Below are 27048 nucleotides of genomic sequence, written 5' to 3'. Positions count from 1 at the left end.
TGAAACTGTAAAACTACTGGAAGAAAACATATGGGAAAAGTCTCAGCAATGATTTTTTAGATATGACCCCAAAAGCACAGGCAACAAAAGCAAAAATAGACAAATGAGATTGCATCAAACTAAAAAGTTTCTGCACATTAACAGAGTGAAGAGACACCCCACAGAGTGGGAGAAAATATTTGCATAGACATTTCTCAAAAGAAGAAATACAAATGGCCAAAAGGGTTATGAAAAAATGTTCCTCACGAATCATCAAGGAAATGCAATTAAAAGCAGAGTGAAATATTACCTCACAACTGTTAGCAACGTATATATCTTAGAAAATTTGTACTTCTGGATAAAAAGACAGAGGTATTTTCCTTTTAAGGAAAAATAATGTTGTGATTTTTAACAATTTAAAATTTATTCTATGGATTAGGAAAAAATTGTAAGGTTAATTTATATTTATCATAGGTCTGAACCTAAAATTAAAGACAATTTAGCCTTTATTAACAGATCTGTGGTATGCACTAAAAATAGAACGATCAGCCATATGGTCAAATCACAGATGTCTCTAAGAATATCACAAAAATCTAAATATGCTTTAAATAATTTTAATAACCTAGATGATTTTACCTACTAATTTCAAATGATATTTGTCAATAAATTAAACCTTTAAAGTATTTATCTGAATTGATATAAAACTTTAATTAATCTACTCAATATTTACTTCCATAATGGTTTTAAGATATACTGTAGCTAATCTGAAAACATAAATAATGTGCATAAATTCTTTTAAGTTCAAGTACAAAAATCCTTAGACCTTTTTATTGCACATAGAAAAGAGGCAATCTCATCTCTTGTGGTGCATAATATTCACAAATCTAATTTTCTCTTTTCCGGTTTTCCATTTTATTCACAATCATCCATCAACCTTCCTAGATTTCTTATATTTTAACAACTTTTTAATGCTTGTTTTAGAATACTGATCCTATCTAATGATTGATAAAGATCATTCAGAAAAGGTCCATATCTTATCTTTTTTCATAAAAATGTCTTTTTCTTATTTATTGCCCTGAACTTGCATAAATCACCACAATCTTTTGCATTTTTATCAACTTGCCTTTTGCATTCTTATACTAAACACACAGTGCATGTACCTACTTTCAATTATGTTGCTCATAGTTGCCTGATTTTAATTAATTATCCAAGATTCCCCTTAAACTCTAAATTCTTAAATTCTCCCTTTAACTTTATCCTTTATGCTTCTGGAAATCAGTTTTCAACTGGGGCAGTTTGCTTCCCTAATTTTTTGTCATTTACTCATTTTTTTTATTATTACGTTCTCTCTCTCTCTCCTTCTTCTACTTCCCCCATCAACCACTCCCTCCTCTACCCAGGGAAACTGATGTCTGTGTTTCAGGCATGTCCACTACATTTTCTCATATTCCTTAATTCCTCCTGCATAAATCTATCTTTTCATGCTGTTTTCTTGAGGCACTTTTTTTTCCTTATGTGAGCCTTAATATAGCAATTTTCTTCTATATTTTACATTCCTGTCACAACTTGATACTTATACATCTTTTTCAATGTTACGTATTTTTTTTTAGCTTCCTTATACTTCATTCTCTCTCTTTTGTAGCTAAGTGGCTTTATAGTACTCAGTAGAACAGGGATTACTGCCATCAGCTCAGAAATTCTGTCTGCCCCCTGCCCTCAAACAATAGAGGTATGAAATGCTGCCTTTTCTTGTGTTTTGGATTGTTTTCATGTGTCTTTTCCTTCCAGTTGCCCATAATCCCTTCCTGAAAAATGTTATATTCCTTTCTCTCCACCTGCTTTTTATAGACAATGCACTTTGGTGATTTTTTGAGCCCTCATTCTCTGTTGACTCATCTTTTCATTGTATGTCTGGGCAATACCCTGACATCCTCAGCCACTTACATCATGACATGGACTAACCATAATTAAGAAACTCAGCATTAAGAACTAAGAACTTAATTACTATGCTCTCACTTTTCATTTATTTTCCACAGTATGATACCACCAATCATTAATACTTTCAATTTTGAGAAAATAATTACCTCAAAATAATTGCCTCTAGCAGTACTTAGTTTATTAGCAGAGGCATGTAATACTCAACAGAGGCTCAAGCACCAAAACGTTCAGATCCCATAAGTAGGTGATATGCCAACTCGATAAACCATAAAGAGGTAAGACCAATCTAATTTTTAAGAATAAGATTATAATTTTATTTAAGTATGAGGAGAAAAAATTAAAAGGGAACAATGCAATGGTTCTAGTAATCCCATGATGTGAACCTCCGAGGCTCATAAAGCTCATTAAATAATTTCCCATGCACTTACAATATGGCTAAAAAAAGTATAGTTACATAGAACTTCTCAGAAATATATATATATATATATATATATATATATATATATATTTATTTATTTATTTTAGATGGAGTCTCCCTTACTCTGCCACCCAGGCTGCAGTGGAGCAATCTCTACTCATTGCAACCTCCACCTCCCCAGCTCAAGCGATTCTCCTGCCTCAGCCTCCTGAGTAGCTAGGATTACAGGTGTGTGCCACCATGCCAGATTAATTTTGTTTGTATTTTTAGTAGAAATGGGGTTTCACCATGTTGGCCAGGCTGGTCTCGAACTCCTGACCTCAAGTGACCCGCCTGCCTCCGCCTCCCAAAGAGCTGGGATTACAAGCATGAGCCACCGTGCGCAGCCCTTCTCAGAAATGTATCTAATCCTAAAACAAGGCAAACTCACACTTATCTACCAGTAGCTACATCAATTTTTGAACACTCTATTTACTTAGGCAAACACACAAGTTCCCAAATTGTTCCACTAACTGCAGTTAGAATTCACATTTATAGTGAAGGGAATAAAATGACCAAAAACACTGGCTGAAGAACTTAAATCTAAAATATGTCTTCTTTATACCTTATACAGCAGTTATTTCGCAGTTGGTAGTTTGAGGGATTGTTTTTTCTCTACAAGACTAAAAACTAAGAGAAACTTTTTGTTTTAGCAGTAAATTGCCTGAAATTAAGCCAGCCCAAGAACATGTAATTAATAACTGTCAGCCCATGCAAGGAGCTCTGTGTTCTAATTAACTTGTGCTTTGATAATTTCCTAGCAAAGTACTTTCACACTGAGAGCTTAATCCTGTTAAAACGGATTAATTTGGATTTTCCAGACATGACACAAAGTCAAAGCTCAAAGACTCTTTCCCACCCTGTTACTATCCCCACACTGCCCAGGTTAAATCATCCAATTTAACTGTGGTTCATATTTTCACTTGAAAAAAAGCCAACATAGTCATAAATAGTATGTGAAGGCTGATAAAGCTTTATGGCAATAAGAAGTTTGCATTAAAAACACTAACATATATATTAAAGAAGACAAAATAAAGATTACAAAGTAATCAATATTGCTACTCCCATTTCCCCTAAGACACAAATCAATAACCTAGATTTCATGGCTCTTGCAAACAATAAGACATATATTATGTTGGTGCAAAAAAAAAAAAAAGTAATGGCAAAGACAGCAATTACTTTTGCACCAACCTAATATATTTTGAATGCTCTGTAATCTGCAAAGACTCATTTATCTAGGAACTTCACTTACATAGAATGAAAGTGTGAACCCCTAAAACAGCAAAAATAATCTGATATCACAAAGTTCACATTTAATTCACTAATAATACCATTGTTTCTCCTTTTTAAAAATCATGTCTCCTATTTTCAAGTTATTTTTGTAGAAAATTGATTCTATTGTGCAAAATTCATTGCTGAAATTTTTTCTTGATTTACTCATCAATAACACCAATATGCAAAATGTTGGAAGATAATTATAAAATCATTGGGGGCTAAAGCTTATTGTTAACAAGAAAACAATTATGTGTGTCAGTTGTAAACTGAAAATTCATAATCAGTCCAATAAATCTTTCTATAAAAAAACTAATTTGTTAAAAACTAATTTCTATAAAAAATTACAATCCACTGCCCTAAATTACAAGATCACACATTTTTCTAAACAAACTCAGAAGCTAGAAAAATGTTATCATTCAGGTACAGCAGCCCTACAAACAAAACAAAAGCCAAGCAACAACACCTAAAGCCTAAGTAAATACATCAAAAAATGAATAAAAACATAAACAAATGTCTCACTTATTAATCTGACTGGCATCTACCCGTGTTACATATAAGATACTAACTTGTATATTCCTAAGCTTCAAAATAAAATATTTGCTTAAGTTTTTTAAACTTTCTATATGATGGTATCACATAGTATTAATTAAACACTCAAAGTTTTAATTTATGGCAATTCCCTCCTCTTAGATTGCATATTTTTTCATATAAGGCACAGTAATAGGAATTAAGCTATGAAGATGTAGCCTTGATATTTCCAAAAATGTATAAAAATTAATGTACTTTATTTCATTACTGCCTGAATGAAGACCACATCCTGATAAAATGGCATAACAAAATACCATTTGATCTAGCAATCCCATTATTGGGTATATACCCAAAGAAATATAAATCATTCTGTTATCAAGATACATGCTTACGTATGTTCACTGTAGCATTATTCACAATAGCAAAGACATGGAATCAACCCAAATGCCCATCAATGATAGACTGGATAAAGAAAATGTGGTACATATACACCATGGAATACTGTGCAGCCATAAAAAGGAACAAGATCATGTTCTTTGCAGAGGCATGGATGGAGCTGGAAGCCATTATCTTCAGCAAAGTAACACGGGAACAGAAAATGAAACACCACATGTTCTCGCTTGTAAGTGGGAGCTGAACAGTGAGAAAACGTGGACACAGGGAGGGGAACAACACACACTGGGGCTTTTTGCCGGGGAGTGGGGGTAAAGGGAGGGAGAGCATCAAGATGAAATGCTAATGCGTGCTGGGCTTAATACCTAGGTGATGGGGTGATAGGTGCAGCAAAACACCATGGTACACGTGTACCTATGTAACAAACCTGCACATCCTGCACATGTACCCCGGAACTGAAAATAAAATAAAATGGCATAACATCCTTTCTCAATGATATTTTTCATTATTATGTGTTGGGAAATGTAGTCATACTTCTCTGCTCTTGAGAGCAATTTGAATTTTAATGAGGAAAAAAGTAAAATGTTGAAAGCAAGTGTTGAAAGAAAATCAACTTATCCCTTGTTGATCTTATATAGATGACCACTTGAACCTATCCAAGTCTGGAAAGACACAGATTTTTTTTTTACTTTGAAAACTAATCAAATCATAAAAGAAAACCCTCACTATGAGAGCTAGTCAGAAAACCATGTTCAGTATTTCACAGAACTGTTTCTCCACTTTTAAATGAGAATATACTAATCAATGTCACCATATCAGAAGAGCTTCTAACAGAGTACAGGGGTAACTGATTTCATGTTCTAAAATATAAGGACTATGCAAAAGCAGAAAACAGTTTTATCTTAAGAGAAAATATATGCATCTATTCGTGAATTTTATATGTCAACAGAGTCCAGTGGCATCTGCTAAAGCAGAAAATCTACTACGAATAAACATTTTATTCAAGTTTAAGAAACAAGGAGAAGCAGGAGGATGGCTTGAGACAAGGAGTTCGAGGTTATAGTGAGCTGCGATTGTGCTACTACACTTCAGCCTGGTGTAGACACTGATGAAAGACACTGATGAAAGAAAGAAAAGAAAAGAAAAGAAAGAAAGAAAGGAAGGAAGGAAGGAAGGAAGGAAGGAAAGAAAGAAAGGAAGGAAGGAAGAAAGAAAGGAGAAGGAAAGAAAGAGAAAGAAAGAAAGAAAAGGGAGGGAGGGAGGGAAAGAAAGAAAGAGGGAGGGAGGGAGAGGGAAAGAATGAAGGAAGGAAGGACAGGAAGGAAGGAAGGAAAAGAAAGAAAGAAAGAGAACGAAACAAGGAGAAACAGCGCAATAAAATAGATGTTGTATCACAAATCCATAAGATAGAAAGGTCCTACTTTTGAAATAAGGTCAAGAAATCTCTATTCCCCAGACTGTAAGCTACTTGAATGCACAGAATCTGCTTTTGTCTTCATTACACTTAGCATAGTGCCCTGTATTTAGTAAGTCTTCAAAAGATGTTTGTGCCATTGCAAAAATGAATGTCAATAATTTTAAAAATATGCCCAATTTGTTACCAAAAGAGCCAACCATTAAACATTTACTGTCAAGCTTCATTGTGGTATGTCATAGCTTGAAAACACTCTGTAACACACACCTTTCGTGTACTATGAGATTTGAGTCTTATAAGATCAAAATGTGGATAAATCTCTACCTGCAGTGTGGCAAATGATAAGATGTGATTGGCAAAGTCTTTAATGTTCAACTTCCCAGTGGCCCATCCGTGTACTTTATTCTAACTAGCATTCCGTGTCATATAAGAAGACTCCCTTGATTATTTCTAATCAATAATCACTCTTAATGATATCTGTGTTTCATTGTTTTCATTTAAAGTGAATGTAAAATACATTTAAGTAGAGATGTAGAGACTGACAATATCCAATTCTACTTTTCATGGTTCGAGGATTCGTTATCATCAGTCAATTGAAGAAAATACTACCTCCAGTATTAGACTGCTAAAATGATTATCATTAAAGATAAATAGATTATGAATGGAAAATACCTTTCATATATTAAGTATTATATAAATATTTGTTGAACAAAAAATGTATGAAAATTTATATTTCAATGATGATTATATTTACTTTGTAATTACTATTATTTCACTATTATAGTATAGCACAATTTCTTCAAATGTCAATTTTGAAAGTTATAAAGTTCTATAAAGCAATCTTACTTCCTGGCTTAACCTTAACCTGTAATATACTTCAAACTCAAGGACAGAAAGATTGTAAAATACAGTAATAATATATTAATCTTCTTACATCTATTCATACTTTTACAAAAATTTTCCAGGCAGCATTACACAAGGTTAAATACAAAGTTAAAAATCAAGAATCTCAGTCCCTTTACCGCTGTTTATTTTTGCCAATGGAGTATACATTTTATCACTGCAACATTATAATCTGTGAACAACACATGGCTTAAACATTATGTTGTGTTGTTTAGAAGAAATGGCCTGAGAAAAGTAGCTTGCATTTCAAAATCTTTAAATTTCAAAACATTACCACTGTGTTCTACCTTGAGGAGTTTAAAATTTCACAGTCCCATTGATCTGAGAGTCCTCAATGCATTGATTACAACCAGCGGGTCCATCTTCTATCCCAACGAAATTAATCATGGTAACAGTTGCCACTATGGCCTCCTCCCTGTATTTTCCAAGCATGGAGGAGGACAAGTGAGCACCTGCCTCCTAGATTTCAGATTGAAAATATCACCCGAACACACCAGGATTCTTTATACTATGGCAGAGTATAATCTTCTGAAAAAGGCCAAGAGTCTCCTAATGAGCACATCCATACACTGATCATGATGTTTTCCTTTAAAAACCAAGTTCCTCCAAGAATTTGTAAATGGAATTTAGCAATATTTACAATTTACTCATCAATAAATGGCATTTGAAATATTTATTTCACATTGTTTTGTCACATAGTTTAAAAGTTTGATCAAAATATTTATAGAACTACTTTTTGTAATAGGAGAAGCCCTTTTTCTTTTAATAATAAAAATAATGTGCCAAGTAAAATATTCATTTATGAAACTGCTCAAGCAAAAGTAAAACCAGAAATATTCGAGATCATTAAGGTTATTCATTCTTCTTGTAAAATATTACTGAAACAGTTGACTAAGAAAGTATTACATAATGGTCAAAAACATATTACAAATTATCACTTTAAGAAGGTTTAAAGTTGTACAAGGATTCCATTTACAACATATTTGATCTATATGCTTGCTAACCTAAAGATCTTGGTTATATAACATCTCATACCTCCGCATTTCAAAGATGGACAGTGACAGACATTGTTAAATTCCTGTTTGAAGGTATTAAAAATGACAGACTTTGTTTCTAAATTATGAATTTCCACATTATATTGAACTCTCAGGCTATTTTGTTGCTCACTCTCAATTTATGTTTACTACATTGTTTGGGGCATGAGTAGGTTTTCACTAGCTTATCTGAGAGGAAACTCCCTGTTTCTCAAATTCTTTAAGTAGGTTTGTTTGGAAAAATCAGTGAAGCATTCTGTTTAACCTGAGTCATTTCTTTCTACATTAAGCAAAGTTGCCTATAGCTCTGTTACAGAGCCCAGTCAGTTACCCTGAACCACAATGGATGCAGATCTATTTTCTTATTATTTCTGTCCCTGAAAAGTTTCATAGCTCATCAGGGAAAAAAGACATATCCACCATCTTGTAGGTCTCAATTAAGCTTCCTTTCTTTTAGGTTTACACTCACTCTCCCTTAGCGAATTTTGCTTTTTTTTCAATTGCAAAAAACGAAGCCTTCCCATTGCCTGCTTAAAACCCAGTTTGCCTTGCTCAATGTCATGGCTTTTCAGGTTTTCTAAAACTGGTTACTCACTCTGCACGTCAGTGTGAGTTTGCATTTTAATTTTCCTTCCTGCACCTGATCCTTTACAATGACTCTGTAAGGTGTCAATAATCGCTGAAAGTTCTGGGATGAGGCACAGAATTTGGATCATGCTCTTATTTTGCCACAGTGGTAATTAAACACTAACACATACCGACACACATACACGATGAGTAGAGGTTTAAGTTGTGTTTGCTTCTAGACCCTGAAATAATTGAGCTCATTTTCAAAATAAATAATCTACTTTCAAATTTGGTCTTTATTTTACACATACACTTAGTCAGAGATGTCTGCAGCTTAATATTTCAGCACATTGTCAAGCAATTCCATATGCTTTTTTCTTTTCCTCTTCCTACTTCTCCCTGTTTAGTCAGAAGTTTTCAAAGTTTTGAGTGCTTTATAGACTGAGGGTGTAGAATATTCTAATATGACTGGCAGAATAAAACAAAGACTGATTTATATTTCTCATGCAGTATATTTGAAAAGACAGATTCCCAACCATTTGCTTACAACTCTATTTCCAGCTCCTATCGGTTAGTTTTCAGTTGTTCATATCTCTGATTTAACACTTTTAAAAGTGCCTCTGTATATTTACAGGTTTAAACCTACAAGACTATGTATTTCTGAAAAAAAAATACACTTAAAAAATGTCAACAGGTCTATGTGGAAAGCTAGTAGAAATTTCTTAACACTTAAAATTCACTTATTTTTTAAAAAATTAGTAAACGGTACTGACCATGAATATTTTCCTGAAAGGACTTCAGTTTCCCTGCCAATGCCTAACCACACCAAAAGTGAGAGGAAACCCCTGGTAACAACGTTTACAAGGTGTTGTGTGTGTAAAAGTGCAATCTGGAGAAAATAAATACCCTCACAATTATTTGCTTTCCTTGTAGCACTCATTTACGATCAAACATTTATTATAACTCCTATTTTTTCTTACTTTTAGTTTTCATTCAACTTGTCTTGATAAAGTCTTGAGTTCTCTCCATTTAATTCCCTACTGCTAGCTTCATGACCATCAATATCAATGTGAAAATCATACATTAGTCAGAGGTAGACTCCACCTGGCTTTAACTATATCCTGTACAGGCACACACAATATCTGTCTCTGACTTCTGACAAGTGACAAAGATAAAAGAATGAGCTATCAACTTAAACATGATCTGCATTTGATCTTGTATTTTGCATATACTATATATTAAGAAGGCTCCAGATTTAATTATGGATAAACATACAACTACATTTATCATGCCACAATTTTCAAGTACAGAATGAATATTTGAGAAGTAAAAATAATTTTCTCTTGCTCATCAGATTCCTTTTAGGCTAGATCTATCCTCAACTTATCCAGTTAGTGAAAGGGAGCATTAGCGTGTATTATCAAAAGTGATGTATAATCCATACTGATGTTTTAGGGTTACTTTTCCAACTCCCTTCAAAATAGGAAAACCTGCACTGGGAAGTGGGCCTGTAGCCTTGAATCAGCTGGATTCACAGAAGACACCTCAGCTTCTTTGAGTTGCTAGAGTTCCTTGCTGTTCAGTGCCATAACTCCACTCCAGGGAGCGTGATCTTTCCTGTTAGGTGATTAGCACTGGGAATAAGAGCAAGATTCTTTAGATCGGGGAGGTAGGGCAAATGGGAAACTGGTTTCATTTGTAAGCAGGGACAAAAAAAAAAAAAAACCATTGCACAGCATTCATGCTTCCCAGCTGAGTTGGCTGCAGCCTCAGTTACCTGTTAACATAACAGCTATATTCACAGTCTGAAAATACACAAAGCCAGCTTTTCCTGGCAGAGTCACTTATCACTCTAGGGTTGCATTACCATCACAGGGAATGAAAACATGGTTCTAATCCAATTAGGAAACAAAGGGTACTTGCAAGAAAAAAGTTTCAATTCAACTTAATGCAACAAATATTTGTTGGTTTGGGAACATTTACCTTCAAGAAATGTTCTTCTTTGACAGAGAAGCACGTGATTCTAAACTGGCTACAACTATATCACTGGAGGTATTGGTGTCAAAAGTGATTACCATAAAAATTAAAGCAGGAAAGGAACTTGAAAAATCATTTACATAGTCCTTAGTGGAGTGCCTTGCACAAAGTAATCTCATCATAAAAAAACTGATGAATGGATGAATCCAGTTCAATCCCTCATTTTACAAATCAAGAAACTAAAGTCAAAATGAAGAAGTAATTTACTCAATGATACAAAGTTAGCCAGTGGAAGAGCAGAACAAGAGACCAGAATTTCTGAGTCCTTACCAATTATTCTTATTAACATACTCTTCTTTATATTCAGTCATTTCCACTGTTGATTGATCCGCTGTAGACCATATTCGTCTTCATCCCCATAACTATGTGACTTCATGCCCACAATGTCTTTTAGTACAGCACCTCCATTAAACTAGCCTTAACCATTCTAATCCATATCCTTATATCTCTTCTCTGAATTTTTACACGTGTTTACTGGCTATACCAAAAATTGAAGCTTTTGATAAAAAACACATTTGGCAAGAATTTTATGTATATATCTTGCATCATTAATAAGTTTTGTATGCTTCTTCAGGTAAGGGACATTTGTTTATAGTTCTTTATATATATCAGCATGTAACGCGCAGGTTTACCTGGGTGCATCAGAATGAGTATATAATTTAGCATCCAGATTGGACACTTTTGAGAGTTAAAAATTATATTTAATACATGTGCAATAAGCATAAACTGTGACTGTCCTAGGAAAAGTAGAATATATAGTCACCCTAATAGTTGTTGATTTGTTCAACATTTGTTAAATTAGAACCGATCATTGCTGATTGTACAGTTGTCCAACTATGGGATATTGTTTCAATTTACAGATTACACTGAATGAAATTATTTCTAAAGCAGTAATCACTGAAAAATAATGATAAGTTGCAGAATTCTATTTAGTTACTGATTTTTTTTTTAAGATGGGGTCTCACTCTATCACTCAGGCTGGAATGCAGTAATATGATCTCGGCTCACTGCAACCTCTATCTCATCAGGCTCAAGGGATCCTCCCACCTCAGCCTCCCTAGTAGTTGGGACAACAGGCATGTGCCACCGTGCCCTTCTAATTTTTTGTAGTTTTGGTAGAGACAAGGTTTTGCCATATTGCCCAGGCTGGTCTCAAACTCCTGAGCTCAAGTGATCTGCCCACCTCGGCCTCCTGAAGTGCTGGGATTACAGGTGTAAGCCACCATGGCTGGCCACAATTTACAGACCACAGTGAATGAAATAATTTCTAAAGTAATAATCACTGAAAAATCATGATAAGTTGCAGAATTCTATTTACTGAATTCTTATATGTAAGTATAATTTGTTTAAAAGTTATTAATATTTCTGCAAATTTTCACTTATTGCCTTGTTTTTTAAAGCTGTAAGAATAAAGTTAACTGAAAAATGTTTGTTGCTCCAGTTTTAATCATTTTAGTATTGAAAATATGGTGGAGAGTAAAAAAATTAGCCTTGTTTCTAATTCCTTCCTGATGGTAAAATATGAAGTATGATGGCTTTCTACATGGGGTGAGGGGGGCATGCTGTTAGAACGTATAGATAAAAAGGCCCACATTTGTAATTTAAAAGTAGATTTAAATTTAAACTCTCTATTTAAGAGTATGAAGACACACATCAAGATTTTTTAAATTTCTATTGAGATAAGTAATGGAGGAAGTAGTAAGGGAAACAAGTACCTTCTATTATAGATTCATACACAACTAATAAATTTATAGAACTAATGACTAATAGCTAAAATTTTATAGCATTTACCTACCATCTCTCTCTCTCTCTCTCTATATATATATATATACACATGCATATATATTTAACGTACTTTTTTACTACCTCTCCAAGATGTAAGATCACTAGGTGTTTAAAACAATAGTTTTATCTGCTTAGAATACATACATGCACACACACATATATATGTGCATATATATGTGTACATTCACACATATATGTGTATATATATATAGAGAGAGAGAGAGAATGATGCCTTTGAACATATTAATAAAACACATCTTTACATTGATTTCTGTTAATAATCAAATAAATTTTGATACAATTTTCATGATATCAAAAGAATATATATTTTTATGTTCAGATATTTAACAAATGTTCAGACATCCCAGACAGAATAGTCCATAGATTCAATTTATTAATATTGCTAAATTAGAGGTTTAATGATAAAAATACCCAGCAGCAGAATGAATTTGAAGCAGTTGAACAATGGCAGTTACACCATCTGCTCCAGAAAGAAATTTGCTATCTTGACAGTAACAAAGAACAAACAGGCAGTGCAGATACATCAAGCTGGCAAGCGGGTAAATGCAGCAAGGAAAGAAGCATTTTTTAGACAAATTGCTTTTCCTGTTGAATATTACATTCTATCCTAAATAATACTTCATTCAACTACAGGCAGATGTTTGCGTCAAAGAGAATTCATAGTCTTTATCACAAAAAGTGTTTTATATTATTAGAAAATCTAAATAATCATAATTTTCCATCCTCAAATTTCCAAATAAAATTAAAGTACACTAGCAGGAAAAAGAAGCAAAAATAATTACAAGGGAAACAAAATAGCATGCTTCCCTTAGGAAAAATGCTGAGAAAAAGACATAATGTTGACAGATTCTGACCTACCCACATGGACCTCTAAGATGAGCCCCAAGACTATATTATTTGAAGAAATTAAGTTTTAAAAATCAATTTAAAAGACTTCCTTCTCACATCTTATTATCAGTGGGATATTTGTGTTTATGGGCAAGGGATGAAGATATATTGAAATAGCATTCATTCTGTGTTAAAATAATAAAGAGAAAATAATAAAACTATCATTATAGACATTCATTTGCAAGGTTATTAGGTCACGTGAGCACCCTACCTTGACATGTTTCTAAGAAAGAAGGTATTTATTTTTCTAAATAATAATATTTATTAGAATTTAATAAATTCTAAGGAGGCCTCCTCTAAGGAGGCCAGTCTCTGGAACATCAAGACAAGGAGGTTTATATAAAGGCACGGGCCAATCTTCTACTCCCATTCCATATCACCCACATACTTGATGTTCACATTCCTTTTATTCTTGGTTCAATAGCATTGATAAAGATTATAGTTGAAAGAATTATAATGTTTAAAATATATACCAAACTATGGCATAGATAACTCATTATATTAATCCTTGCCAATTGTCAGGAAAGATGTGTCATCTTTTTTACTGGGTTTTACATATCAATCAGTAAGTATTTATTGAGATATATATTTTTAACTGATACATTTTGTCTCAATTGTCTGAAAATAGTAAGATTGTAAATGAAATGCAGATTGTGTACATTCTTTTGCTACCTGATCTGATCTGATTTACGATCAGAACATAAATATGACCTTGGGTTAATGAGGGCCATGTCCTTTTTGTGGGAGTCCCCCCTCAATACATTTCCTAGGAAGGCAAGTTTACCATCCATAATTTTAACACAAGAATAGTATGAGGTGAGGTCTTCCTTCAAAATAATTATTTTTTACTTACCTTATCCTGGATTCAAACTAATCTTTTCTAAATTTTAAATGAGTTTTCATCCTGTATTTTATCACGCAAAACAGTACCTTGTTTTATACAGTGCTAAAACTATGACATTCAATCTTCTAAAGCTTGCCTCCAGTTTTGGTTACAAAAATTGATGGCTGACTTCATAGATAACTTACATTAATTTATCCAGCAATAGTTATTTATTTAGCTTCTACTTTATGAAAGGCACTGGGATAGGTGCTGCAGTAAGTACTAAGATTTATGAGAAGGTAGACCTTTCAAAGGGTTTACCAATTAGTTAATAAGCTAACAAGATGAATGAACAGAATAAATGAAAAATTGATCATCGTCAAATTATGTGGTAGAGAGAGAGAGATTAGTGGGGACTTGAGTATCTGAAGGTGTCATGATGGAAAAAAAGGGGGCCAGGAATGAGCCTTGAATGTAGTTCTAACTTATAAGAAAGAACTGGAAAGGGAATTCTATCAGCACTAGGTCTAAGCTGACTGTTTATATACAGAGAATGAAGAGGCTGGGGAAGCCTAGCTTGTCAGGAAGCTAGTAGAAATGTGGGGCAAATACATGGGTGCCATCATCTATAAGATAATTATAATCTCATTTTCATCACATCAAAAGGAGAAAACCACTTATCTCTCTGTCTTACTAACACTTAATGAGCAAATTGCCCAGAAATTTAAATGGATTTATCTTGTCATGTAATCACCATGACAATCGTAGATCATTCCAGTAGTGTCAACCTTGTTTTATGGACTAGGACACTGAGTCTAAGAGGGGTTAATGTAAATTGCTAAAAGCTTCACAGCTAGTAATGATTATGATAATGTAATAGCGAGGATAATATTTACTGAGTTGCTTCGATTAACCTGGTACGGACATAGTCACTTTTTTTTTTTTTTTTTTTCTTTGAGACGGAGTCTCGCTCTGTCACCAGGCTGGAGCAGTGGCGCGATCTCGGCTCACTGCAACCTCCACCTCCCAGGTTCAAGGGATTCTCTGGCCTCAGCCTCCCGAGTAGCTGGGACTACATGTGTGCGCCACCATGCCCAGCTGATTTTTTTTGTATTTTTAGTAGAGACGGGTTTCGCCACGTTGGCCAGTATGGTCTTGATCTCTTGACCTTGTGATCTGCCTGCCTCGGCCTCCCAAAGTGCTGGGATTACAGGAGTGAGCCACCGCGCCCGGCCAGACATAGTCACGCTTTTCTAGTAATAGCAGTTACTGAGCTGCCTGGATCTGTCTCTCCACTCTCTCACTTTTTTTAGGCAGGTCATGGGACCCAGGAAATATGTACCCAGCTGCATGCAGGAGTAGCCCACGGTGTGACTCTCCCAGCTTTGAGAGGGATTTGCTTTTGCACCGCTTGATGCCCAGTTGGTCAAGGTGGAGCCCAATGGGTCACTTGGCAGTGCTGTAGACAGCAGAGCTGGGGTTGGGGCCCCATGCTCTGTATAGAAGAACAAGCTTAAAGGAGGGAGTGGGTAGGTGACCAGAAACATCTCAGAACCCATTGCTTCATTCACTCAACATGGTGACTGCAAACGTAGGTCAACTTCCAGTGAAGAAAATGTGAGTTTAGAATCAGGCAGATCTGGGCTCAGAATCCCAGCACTGTCACTGACTAGCTGTGGGACTTTGGTAAACTCACTCAAGTTCTTGTAGCCTCTGTTTTCATATATATTAAATGGAATCAGTAATAACTACTTCATTGACTGCTGTGAGAATTGGAAGAAATAACTTGCAAAGAGTCTAGTCCACTACCTGACATTAGTTGTTAAACATTTAATAATTAATAGCTATTGTCATAACTAAAAATCTCCCCACTCACCAATACCAACTCTCTTTTTTATTTTTTCAAATTACCATTTGTGCAGGATCTGGTAAAAAATGTTGGAATTTTTTTTAGTTAATAATTCTACAATTTTCTATTCTTCTTCTAATTTCCCCTTACAAAAGAAAAGTTGCTTTAGATCCAACTATTTTACGCTGGCATATATGTTGAATGACTATTTTAAATTGCCTAATATTTCCTGACAACAAATTTGTAGATCACTATCCTTGAATTGTTTGAAGGACAATGACACATCTTTCCTGTGCCTCTGGAAGGAACTCACATTCTCTCAAATGTACAAAACAGAAAACTATCCATTTGATGTACCTCTTTTTTTTTTCTCTTGGTTATGACTGAAAATCTGCCACCTCAAGCAGCTATTGGCAAATAATCATTACCTTTTTCTTCATTTTTTGCTTCATTAAGTCAGCAAATATTCATAGATAAAATTTTATGAACCAAGCACTACTCTAATTAATAGTGTTCCCACCAAAACAAGTGCCTTTCTCTATACCCCCTTGACTTTTGTCCTAGCCTGGTATGCTGCCTTACCAAATGATGCTGCTTAGGTGCTCAGCCATCCTTGAATTCTAGGAATAATCTGGCCTCTAGTGCACAGAACTGGATTAATTATAACCCTCGGTGTATGAATCACCATTGTCATGTCTCCACATATGGCTCTATAGATATAATTAATTAATTAAATATTAAAACAAAACATCATATACAGATTGTGAATGTTCGATTTTAAGAGATAATGCCAACTTTTTCCAAGTAATTTTACAAATTTATATTTCTGCTAGCAATGTGTAAGAGATCCAGTTGGTTCACGTTCCCACAAATGCTTGGTTCTTACAATAGGTATAAAATGTTCCATTACTTTCTTGCCTGTCCTCCCTGTATGGGGAAGTTTCATGTCCAAAGTTGAGGTTTGGAACTTTTCTCAGACATTTGAAGTAGAATGGAATCAAATACCAGAAACTTCTCAGCAAAATGAGAACTACAAGTGATATCCTAGTCCCTTCTTGGCTAACGGCTTTTTAAAAATGAAGAGGAGGAAAACAATTTAAAAGTAAGCATTACCCACTTTAGGAGTCGGGGAAGAAAGCATACTCCAGATATTAAAGGGCACAGGCTTTTCTATGACTCACAAATGGGCATATTTTCTCCCCTAAAATTCTAGAATAATAGCAAATTGAAGGGAAAGATACAAATTAACCCGTTTCTGTTTTTCCAATGGAGACCCGTTTCCAAACCATTGGGTAACCAGAGTATAGATACTCTCTTAAATGCACAGATCATTTCACAGATATAAATATAAAAAGATGGAAAAATAACATGTGACTAGTTGTTTATTAATTGTGGGTTTTAATAGTTTACATTGGGCCATTCACTTATGAAGTTGTGGTTCCATCTAATTCATCATTCCGAAAAATACATGTTCATTATTTGACAGTTTTGAAAAGCAGTTGTAGTACCCAAAATAATTGTTTTATATGTAAGTATGATATCAACAGCCTTAATCCTAAATTTTTATATTGCTCTCAGTGTGCATACACGTCAAAATGCATCTTTGTAGTACAGATAATTCACCTACAGAAATTCCGCCAAAGTTTTTATTTTATTGGTGGCTGTTATTCTATCACTACCTTTGGTGATGTGCTACTGTTCTAATTATGCCTAATCATGTTCCAATAAAATTACGTACTTGCCAACTACTAGTTGCAACAAATACTGGTCAATGTGTTTTGTTTATTTGGAGGACTGAAATTTAAGAGGAGCATTTCTAAACAAATAAGAGTTCCTTAATATAAGGATATTGGCCAGGCGCGGTGGCTCACGCCTGTAATCCCAGCACTTTGGGAGGCTGAGGTGGGCAGATCACCTGAGGTCAGGAGTTCAAGACCAGCCTGGCCAACACGGCGAAACCCTGTCTCTACCAAAAATACAAAAAAAAAAAAAAAAAAAAAGATTAGCCTGGCATGGTGGTGCACGCCTGTAGTCCCAGCTACTCGGGAGCCTGAGGCACAAGAATCGCTTGAACCCGGGCGGCAGAAGTTGCAGTGAGCCAAGATCGTGCCACTGCACTCCAGCCTGGGTGACAGAGTGAGACTCCATCTCAATTAAAAGATAGATAGATAGATAGATACAGATATCAAGATAAAAGACTCCTGCCTTTGTTAGACATAAAATAGATACTATTTAAATACTGCTTTTAAAAAAGAGAGCAAATTCACATTACTTAAATATTTCCATCAAATTTTACATATACCAAGCATTAGAGAAACATTTCTGCTGAAAAGTTAACTACTAGCCACATGCAATCTTGATATTATAGGTCATGTCTAATTGATTCAGACTAGTGAACTAAAATTGTTTTCAGGATCCACTAGGCATTCCGGTTTTGGTCTTCATTCTTCAAGCCTGTGAGGATGAGCTACTGGGCACTGCACTCTTTAGAAAGCAGATTTATAAGCTTTACTTTCTGATCCTATGATCTAATGATAAGGTACTCTATCATGGTCAATGCAGATTTTTTTCTCAAGATAACTATTCAACAGAAAACAAAATGTCTCTCTTTTGCTTGCTTTTACTATATCCTTGTGAAAAAATTATTTGATCAAGCAGCAAATATTTATGGAGCACCTACCATGTGCAAGGGCCTGCATGGGGCATAAAAAGGAGACTGTGCAATGATATGAAAGAGATAACGACAGAAAATGATTATACAATTCATCCCAGTTGATAAGAGCACTTCCTTAAGGATCTTCTGCTGAAATGCAGGCTTCATTAATTCCTCACCTCTTTGTACATGTATAAACCTTATTGCTTAGAGCACACTGTTCTTTTTCTTTATTTTATGTTAATTAATCTTATCGCACCAATAAGATTTTAACTGAAGGTCAGATATCTTGGCCAATATTTTTCTGCAACCCCAGTAATTCCTGGCATAGTGCTGATCACATAATAGTTCTCCATCATTACCTTAGTTAATTAATCTAATATTTAAGAATATGTTTTCCAGATACCTTAGTCCACTCATTCTTTATTATAACCCTCATAGGCACAAGTAGAAGAAGGGGAAAAAGATGAAATTCATTGTATCAACATCAACTACTAGTTCTGGACTCTTCTATCAGTCTATGGTTTACAGCAAATTATGTGAAAACTTATGAATAATTTAGGGCAATGAACAACATCCTTTCCTTGTGACAAGAGTATTTTGATATGTTAATTGCAGTGTTTTGCCTTTTAAAAACTAGCTTACATCTTTTTTGGTTCTAATGCCCACTTAATGCATTACCTATTAATATGAAGAGTCAAAAAAATCTTGGATTTATATAATTTTCCCAAAAAATAAACTTAGAACATTATGTTCTGTAGGCCATGATATCATAACGTTTAATGAAGTCAGAGACACTGAATCTGTATTCTGCCAACTACTACTACTCAAATTGCCTCTGACCTTCCACTTAAGGCTTTAAAGAGCCTTGCTATCCTTCTCTTGCTCTAATTCAGTGAACATCTCTTCTCACAGCTATAACTCTGCCATAAGGAATCTCAATCAGTGAATTATGGAACACGAATAAAAATTATTTTTAAATGACAGAATTCAGTAGAAACTGGAAACAAATCATATGAATTCCTTCTATTTCATTTGCTTTAGTGCCCCCTTTAGGAATATAAATCAATTCTCTAAACCTATGAATATTGAGAAGGGATGAACTCAAGTCAACTTTTCCTAAAAGGTTGTCTAGATAGTAGATAGAACATTAAATAGATTATCAGTTTTTAAAGTTGTGAGTTGGAAAAGCTTTCACTACATTGGAGTCTTAAGCTCCTGAAAACATGGCATAACTCTGTAGCCACCTGGTGGCAAGGGATGTTTGTTACAGGTGTAATAATTAGCACAAAGCATCAAAACTATGAGACAAAGATGAGAGTTCCAGTTCCATATTTCTTTCTTTTTCTTTTTCTTTTTCTTTTTGTGACAGGGTCTCCTTCTGTTGCCCAGGCTAGAGTACAGTGGCCCAATCACAACCCACTGCAGCCTCAACCTCCTGGGCTCAAGCAATCCTCCCACCTCAGCCACCTGAGTAGCTGGGACTACAGACATGTGCCACCATGCCTGGCTAATTTTTTATTATTTTTATTTTTATTTTTTTTGCAGAGATGGGGTTTTGACATGTTGCCTAGGCTGGCCAGTCCCATATTTCTAAGCACTTAACAGGAGTTTCTCTTTAGAAGAGCTACCGTAAATATCAAAACCAGCAAATCGGCATCTGCCTCTTACCATCTCCTTGGTTATCCATTTTTGGTTCTAATGCATGCTTAATGCCTATTAATATGAAGAATCAAAAATAATGATCTTGGATTTACATAACATTCCCCCAAAATAAACTTAGAACTTTATGTTCTCTGGTTCATGATATCATAACATTTAATGAAGGTAGAGCTGCTGGAAGTTGCTGTCACTTACCTATTCCAGCTGATCTCCTATTACTGAGTACAACCCAGTAAGGCCACAGACCATCAGTCCTGCCTCATTCAACACTCATTGGTTTCCAAGCTTTTCATGAAACTCCCCTACTCCAACACACACTTTGAGATACTCTTTCTCTTTCCCCCTTCAAATTCTAAATTCTATTCTGTCTTCAATGTTGAGCTCAAAAGCCACTTCTCACTTTCTGTCTTAATCCATTTGTGTTGTTATAAAGGAATATCTGAGGCTGGGTGATTTATTTTAAAAAGGGGTTCATTTGGCTTACAGTTCTGCAGGCTGTATAAGAAGCATGGTGCCAGCATCTGTATCTGGTGAAGGCCTCGGGCTGCTTCCACTCATGGTGGAAGGTGAATGGGAGCTGGCATGTGCAAAGATCACATGGTGAGAGAGGAAGCAAAAGAGAGAGGGAGAAAGATGCCAGGATCTTTTTAATAACCAGCTCTCATAGTGTCTAACAGAGCAAGAGCTCACTCATTACCATGAAGACAGCACCAAGCCATTCATGAGGGATTTTACCTCATGACCCAACTCCTCCCATTAGGCCCCATTCTCAACATTGGGGATTAAATTTCAACATGAGATTTGGAGGGTCAAACACCCAAACTATAAGTAGAGAATATTTTAGAAAAGCCCAGGCTGTACAAGAAGCACAGTGCCAGCATCTGCTTCTGGTGAGGGCCTCAGGGTGCTTCCAATCATGGCAGAATACTAAGGGGAGCTGGTGTGTGCAAAAGAGAAGGTGTGGGGAGGGAAGTGACAGGCTCTTTTGAACAACCAGCTGTCATGGAAATTAACAGAGCAGGAACTCATTTATTATGGTGAAGGTGGCACCAACTATTGAAATTTGGAGGTTTCATGTAAACTATATCCAAATATCTTTTTAAATATCCAGGGGCATGCCACTAAATAGCTGAAACTATCAATATGCACTGTTTTATAGAGCCTTATTTAGCACCCTCCATTACAATGCATGCTAATCTTGCCCTTTCTTCATTTTTTTCCCCCTAATTTGACATCAGGGCTTTCTTTCCCCGAGCTAGCTTTTCAATTATAAGCTCTCAAATAAACATTTTCCCAAAGAATTACTCTTTTTAATAATATACATTCTAGCTGTGCCTTTATTTGACAAATTTGGAGACGACTCTAAACTATCAGGAGTTCTTTCTTAACATGCTAGAGATACTTGGTCATTTTTTTTTCATTTTGGAATCAGAGGTTGCCGTTAGTCAATAACATAAAGATCAGGTTGTAAACTGAAATTTTATCTTATGCTTTAAAGGCACAAGGAGTGCCAGAAATCATCAAAATGAATTTTAAATGAAGAGAAGCATTATGAAGGAAACAATATAAGGAAGCTGAGCTGCATTTAAATGTTAGCACATCAAGTAGCAAAATCAATTTCAAATATACTTTTAACTTGTAAAGTGTAATAAAGATTAATTCCTTTGTGCTTTTATATCTAGGAGAATATGATGTGTTTTGTCAAAATGAATTTGCAGAGATAAGTACATATCCAATTTTAGGGAAGCATTCTTTGTGGAAATCTAAAGATATAAAAATAATAAGTAATAATGGAAAGAGTTGTTCATTTACTCTTTCATCTGATATTTATTTAACACATTTATTGAGCGCTTATGCACTACCAGTAAACATTGCTTCAACTATTAAAAGACAACTTTTGGGGCTGGGTGGGGTAGGTCATGCCCGTAATCCTAGCACTTTGGGAGGCTGAGGCGGGCGGATCACATGAGTCCAGGAGTTCAAGACCAGCCTACCCTGTCTCTACTGAAAATACAAAAAACTTAGCCAGGTGTGGTGGTGCATGCTTGTCATCCCAGCTACTCAGGAGGCTGAGGCACGAGAATCGCTTGAACCTGGGAGGCAGAGGTTGCAGTGACCTGAGATCATGCCACTGTACTCCAGCCTGGGCAACAGAGCAAGACTCTGTCTCAAAAAAAAAAAAACAACAACAACAAAAAAAAAAGAGACAACTTGTAGACTAAGACACCAATGGTTTAGACTATTTCAATTGCATTATAAATAATACTATTTTGTTAAATACACAAACAGTATAAAATATCTATTTAAGTTCTTAGGGAGACAAATTATAGGAAGAGAGCAAAAGGAAATAGCATATGAAATAGAAAAAACTAAGAAACTTTGAAGTGTATGCTGAATATTTCAGCCATAAACTCTCTTAACCTCCTGATCACAGGCACTTGAAAAAAGTCATTTTCTAGTCAAACATTGTTTTCTGAAGATAAACATCAAGTTCATTATCCAGGGGCATGCCACTAAATAGCTGAAAGCATCAATATCCACTGTCTTATATAGCCTCATCTAAAAATAAAAAACATCCTTCAAGAGAAAATTTATACGGTTTTGACATTGACTAAGTGGCTTCTGTATGCTAGAAACTTTAAGTGGGCTGTTTCATTTAATCATTCTGGCAAACTTATTTTGTGTTGACTTTCATGTTATGGTTAAGGTAAGTAAGGCTTGGAGGAGTTAAGTAAACGTCAGTTATAATAATGACAATACTAGCAAGAAAACAATAGTTAACATTTGTTTAACATCTGGTATGTGTTAGGTACTTAATATTACCAGATTGACACAATAGAAACCTATAGGACTCAGGGGACTGTGGATAACTCACTTAAGCCCCTAGGACTCATATGTTAAATATAGGTAATAATAACCACTGTCATTGGAATGTTGTGAAAATTAAAGGACATAGTTTGTACACTGTCCAATAGTGCCTGGCATGGAGCAGATGCTCAATACATGATAGTTTACAACCATATTTAACATCTCTCTTGTTTGGTGGGAAACCTGATCACAGGTCCTTTGAATTTTTTTTTAAACCCTATTAAGTTTACTATGTCTATATTTGCTACCCTTTCTAACTTCTATTAATAAAACCTTACTGCCTTTCCTCTCATGGTTAGCCAGTATTTAAAAATTACCTAAAATGCTGTGACCAAAACTTGTAGGTAATTGTTTCTGATTTGAACAAAGCCAAAGACAAATCTTTCCTGTACGTCTGGAAGATGGAAGATTAACTAGCATTCCCTTATTGTGGAAAAGCGGAAATTCTCCCTTTGCTCTGCTTCCCACTTTTTACCAGGGGTTATAGGTAAGCCACATCTACTGGCAGATGTATTGCCTATTTTGGAGGAGATCTGGATAAATAAAGTAGGCTTCCAAGCCTCTGTTTCCTCATCTGTTAAATGGTAGTAAAATTCAGCATTTATTGGATGATGAGATTTTTTATTAGTCATGCTTTTTGTATAGTAGTTTCTCAGCAAATCTTAACTCCACTATTCCAATGAAACATACCTCCAAAACAACTGGACAGCATCCTGTGGGGAAATGGGTGAGAACGAGATGGGAAATAGAAAAATAATTGGGAGAAGAGAGTTTCCAAAAGCACTGGATTTTGTTAATTTTGTACTTGATATCCCATTTTTCATAATTTCCAGCTCTGGTGTTTTTTTTGTAGTATTTCATTATCTCACTTCACTGCCACCTCCAGAGAACTAATAGAAACATCTTTTATAAAACCCATATGCTCATTTTACCCCTCAGCGTGTATTCCTACTCTGTAGCTTATCAGCAAAGTCAGTCAGACACTGAGGCATCTGGGGAGACCATTTTTCAAATCTTCAATCCTCAGTTCTTAGCTTCCCTTTTTAATCTGCTGTGTGCTCTGTAGCAATGGAAAAATGGCTTGACAGGCTTGCTCTGTCCGGCTATGTGATACATATTTCCCATTTCATCAATAAATTTGCAAGCCCTGATCATTTGTATAAAGCATCCACAAAGCTTTCATTTGAGAACATTTTGTAGTCACTTTCAAAGAGCCTTGGCCTTTCAAGTGCAGTTTTTCCTGGTTTCCTCAGTCATTTCTATACTTTCTCCCTCCCAGTAGTCCAGTTCTCTCTTGACTTGAAGTTCTAAAATGTAGAACTTAATAGCATCCCCCACTGCTCATTCTGGATGCTCACCTGACATCACTACTCATTAAGGTTTAAAACTATTTAGACATGCATTTAAGGGACCCCCCTTTCATTGAGCCTTCTCAACCTAGACGGGCTTGTTCTTCTCAGGCCACAATCCATTGCTTTCAGTTCAGAGAACACACTAATGCTGTTGCTGGCTTACATCTTTGTCTTTCACTTTCTCCTACTTGTCTGTCCAGGAAAAGCCTTCCTTCTTCAAGTCCTAGCTCAACTGTAATCCTTTCTACAAAGCCTATCCTGTCACACTCTACCTCCCCTCCAGCCTCTACAGCAGTTATCGATTGGCATCTTATACCATAGCAGGGTGGTTGGCAACAACAGACTGTTTTTGTATGGCCTACAAGCTAAGAATGATGTATTTGTTTTTATACGGTTGAAAAAAATACAAAAAGATAAATAATATGTCATGATATGGGAAAATTGTAGGAAATTCAAATTTCAGTGTTCATAAAATTTCACTGGAACCCAGCCCCACTCATTCATTCATATGTTGTCTGTGGCTGACTTCAAGCTACAATGGCAGAGCTGAGTAGTTGCAACAGAGCCTACATGGTTCCCATATCCAAAATATTTATCATCTAGCTCTTTTCAAAAGTTTCTCATCCCCTGATTCATTACCTTGTGACTCCAAGTGTAGTCCATGGAAATCTGGGAGCTGGTTAGAAATGCAGACTCTCAGGCCGGGCGCCATAGCTCATGCCTGTAATTCCAACACTTTGGAAGGCTGAGACAGGTGGAACACTTGAGGTCCGGAGTTTGAGACCATCCTTGCCAACATGGTGAAACCTCGTCTCTACTAAAAATACAAAAATTAGCCAGGCATGGTGGCGCATGCCTGTAGTCCCAGCTACATGGGAGGTTGAGGCAGGAGAATCACCTGAACCTGGGAGACAGAGTTTGCAGTGAGGCCAAGATCGTGCCACTGCACTCCAACCTGGGCTACAGAGCAAGACTCCTCTGCCAAAAAAAGAAAAAAAAAATGCAGAACTCAGATTCCTCCCCAGACTGACTGCACTAGTCTAGCACTCATCATGCTGTCTTAAAATCATCAATCTTTTAGCAGATGAAAAAACGGAAACATGACCAGGATAATAAAATGTATGAATTATGGTAGATATATGGAATTTAATGCAAATTTGGGTCATTGCAAAATAGCCGAGTGCAATTCCGTGTAATACATATAAAGTATAATGTAATATTACAGCAGAAATAAGAAAGCTTAGCCAGGAAAGTATATGAACTAAGCATTATATCACTTAGCAAGGTATTCATTTACTAACACCATATTTCAATTATGTTCATATATATTCAATATATATTCCATATAGTCATATATTCAGGCAATATATTCATACTGTATTACATGTATGCATAAATATATAGTGTGAAATGTAAGCCGTATTGGCAATAATCTTAAAACTTTATAAATTATGCTATAACTCATTTGACATACATTTGAGTTTGCTTATTTAATAAAGCATAGCAGTGATATGATTTGATTATCTGCTATCTTAAAATGTGAATGTGAACCTCGTGCTGCATGAAACAGGGCAAGTGAAACTTATTCAAAATTTTTGCTGGACTGTTCAATAATGCAAATATGTTGTTAGGCATATATAAGTTTCGCCTGCTTGTATAGATAACATTACATTTAAAATCATAGCAGTACTTTTACTGCTGTCAGTTATGAGTTGACAGCTCACATATACAACCCTTTGTTGAGGTCTTAGTTACTGAGACTTCTCATTTTTCACCAGGCTGCAATATTTACAGCTGCCACTTGGGGGAAGGTAGAAAAATATCCTCTGCAATCGAACAGTCACAGACCAACCATCACCAAAAATTATACAAATGACTTTTTCATAAATAATACCTATTTGTTTATTCAGTTATCCAGTCAACAAATATTTATTAAATCATTGGTATATCCTTAGCAGTGTGTTAGATGCTAAGAATACAATATTGAGCGAAAGCAAATACTGTTCCTGATCTCATGGAGTTAATTAACATCTAGTGGAGGAGACAGGAATCCTCAAGGAATCACAAAAACAAATGTATAATTATCAACTGTAATAATTGCTATGATGAAGGTACATGATGTTATCTATTAGGGTATATAACAGAATTCTCACCTTGTGTTAGGGGGTATGGTGGGCAGGAAGTCTTCCCTGATCCCAGAAAAAAAAAATGCCTTTAAGCTCGTGTTTTGATGGCTTATATAGGAGTTAACTGGTGTACTGGTGATGTAAGTATTAGGAGAGATGGGGAATGCAAGGTAGTATTCACAACAGAAGGCACAATTTCTGGCAAGGCCCTGTGATCAGAGAGAGCATGTGCTCAAGGAACTGAAAGTAGATCAGTGGGGCCCAACTATTCATGAGGGGGGTGAGGGAATATATGATGCTGAAGAGGAACCAGATCAGGCTGTCTTTTATAAACCATGATAAAGATTTTGGTATTTTCCTAGGAGCAATAAGAATTGGGAGAATGGATTTGGGAGTGCAAATGCGTAATTGGGAGAACTAGTTAGAAGGTTATTCTAGTACTAAAGAGATGATGGAAATCCAAACTGGTATGATGTTTGTAGAAATAGAGTGAAGA

At 35.5% G+C, this 27048-nt stretch overlaps 1 protein-coding gene and 2 non-coding genes across 4 annotated transcripts in view; all 3 read right to left on the bottom strand.

The window, feature by feature from the left end:
- HTR2C (5-hydroxytryptamine receptor 2C) overlaps positions 1-27048 on the bottom strand; it is a 325108-nt gene that overhangs the window by 263373 nt on the left and 34687 nt on the right. The gene's annotated exons all lie outside the window — the stretch shown is intronic.
- On the bottom strand, positions 7258-7353 carry MIR764 (microRNA mir-764). Its single transcript, NR_036041.1, has one exon. It is a non-coding gene; the product is annotated as a microRNA mir-764 (primary transcript).
- Positions 15377-15504, bottom strand: LOC112207212 (small nucleolar RNA SNORA35). The gene has a single exon (XR_002941665.1). It is a non-coding gene; the product is annotated as a small nucleolar RNA SNORA35 (small nucleolar RNA).

Source organism: Pan troglodytes, chromosome X (genome assembly GCF_028858775.2).
Source record: "Pan troglodytes isolate AG18354 chromosome X, NHGRI_mPanTro3-v2.0_pri, whole genome shotgun sequence".
NCBI classification, from domain to species: Eukaryota; Metazoa; Chordata; class Mammalia; order Primates; family Hominidae; genus Pan; species Pan troglodytes.
The sequence above is the reverse complement of the archived record's forward strand: the minus strand, read 5'-3'. Positions and strand labels throughout refer to the sequence as shown.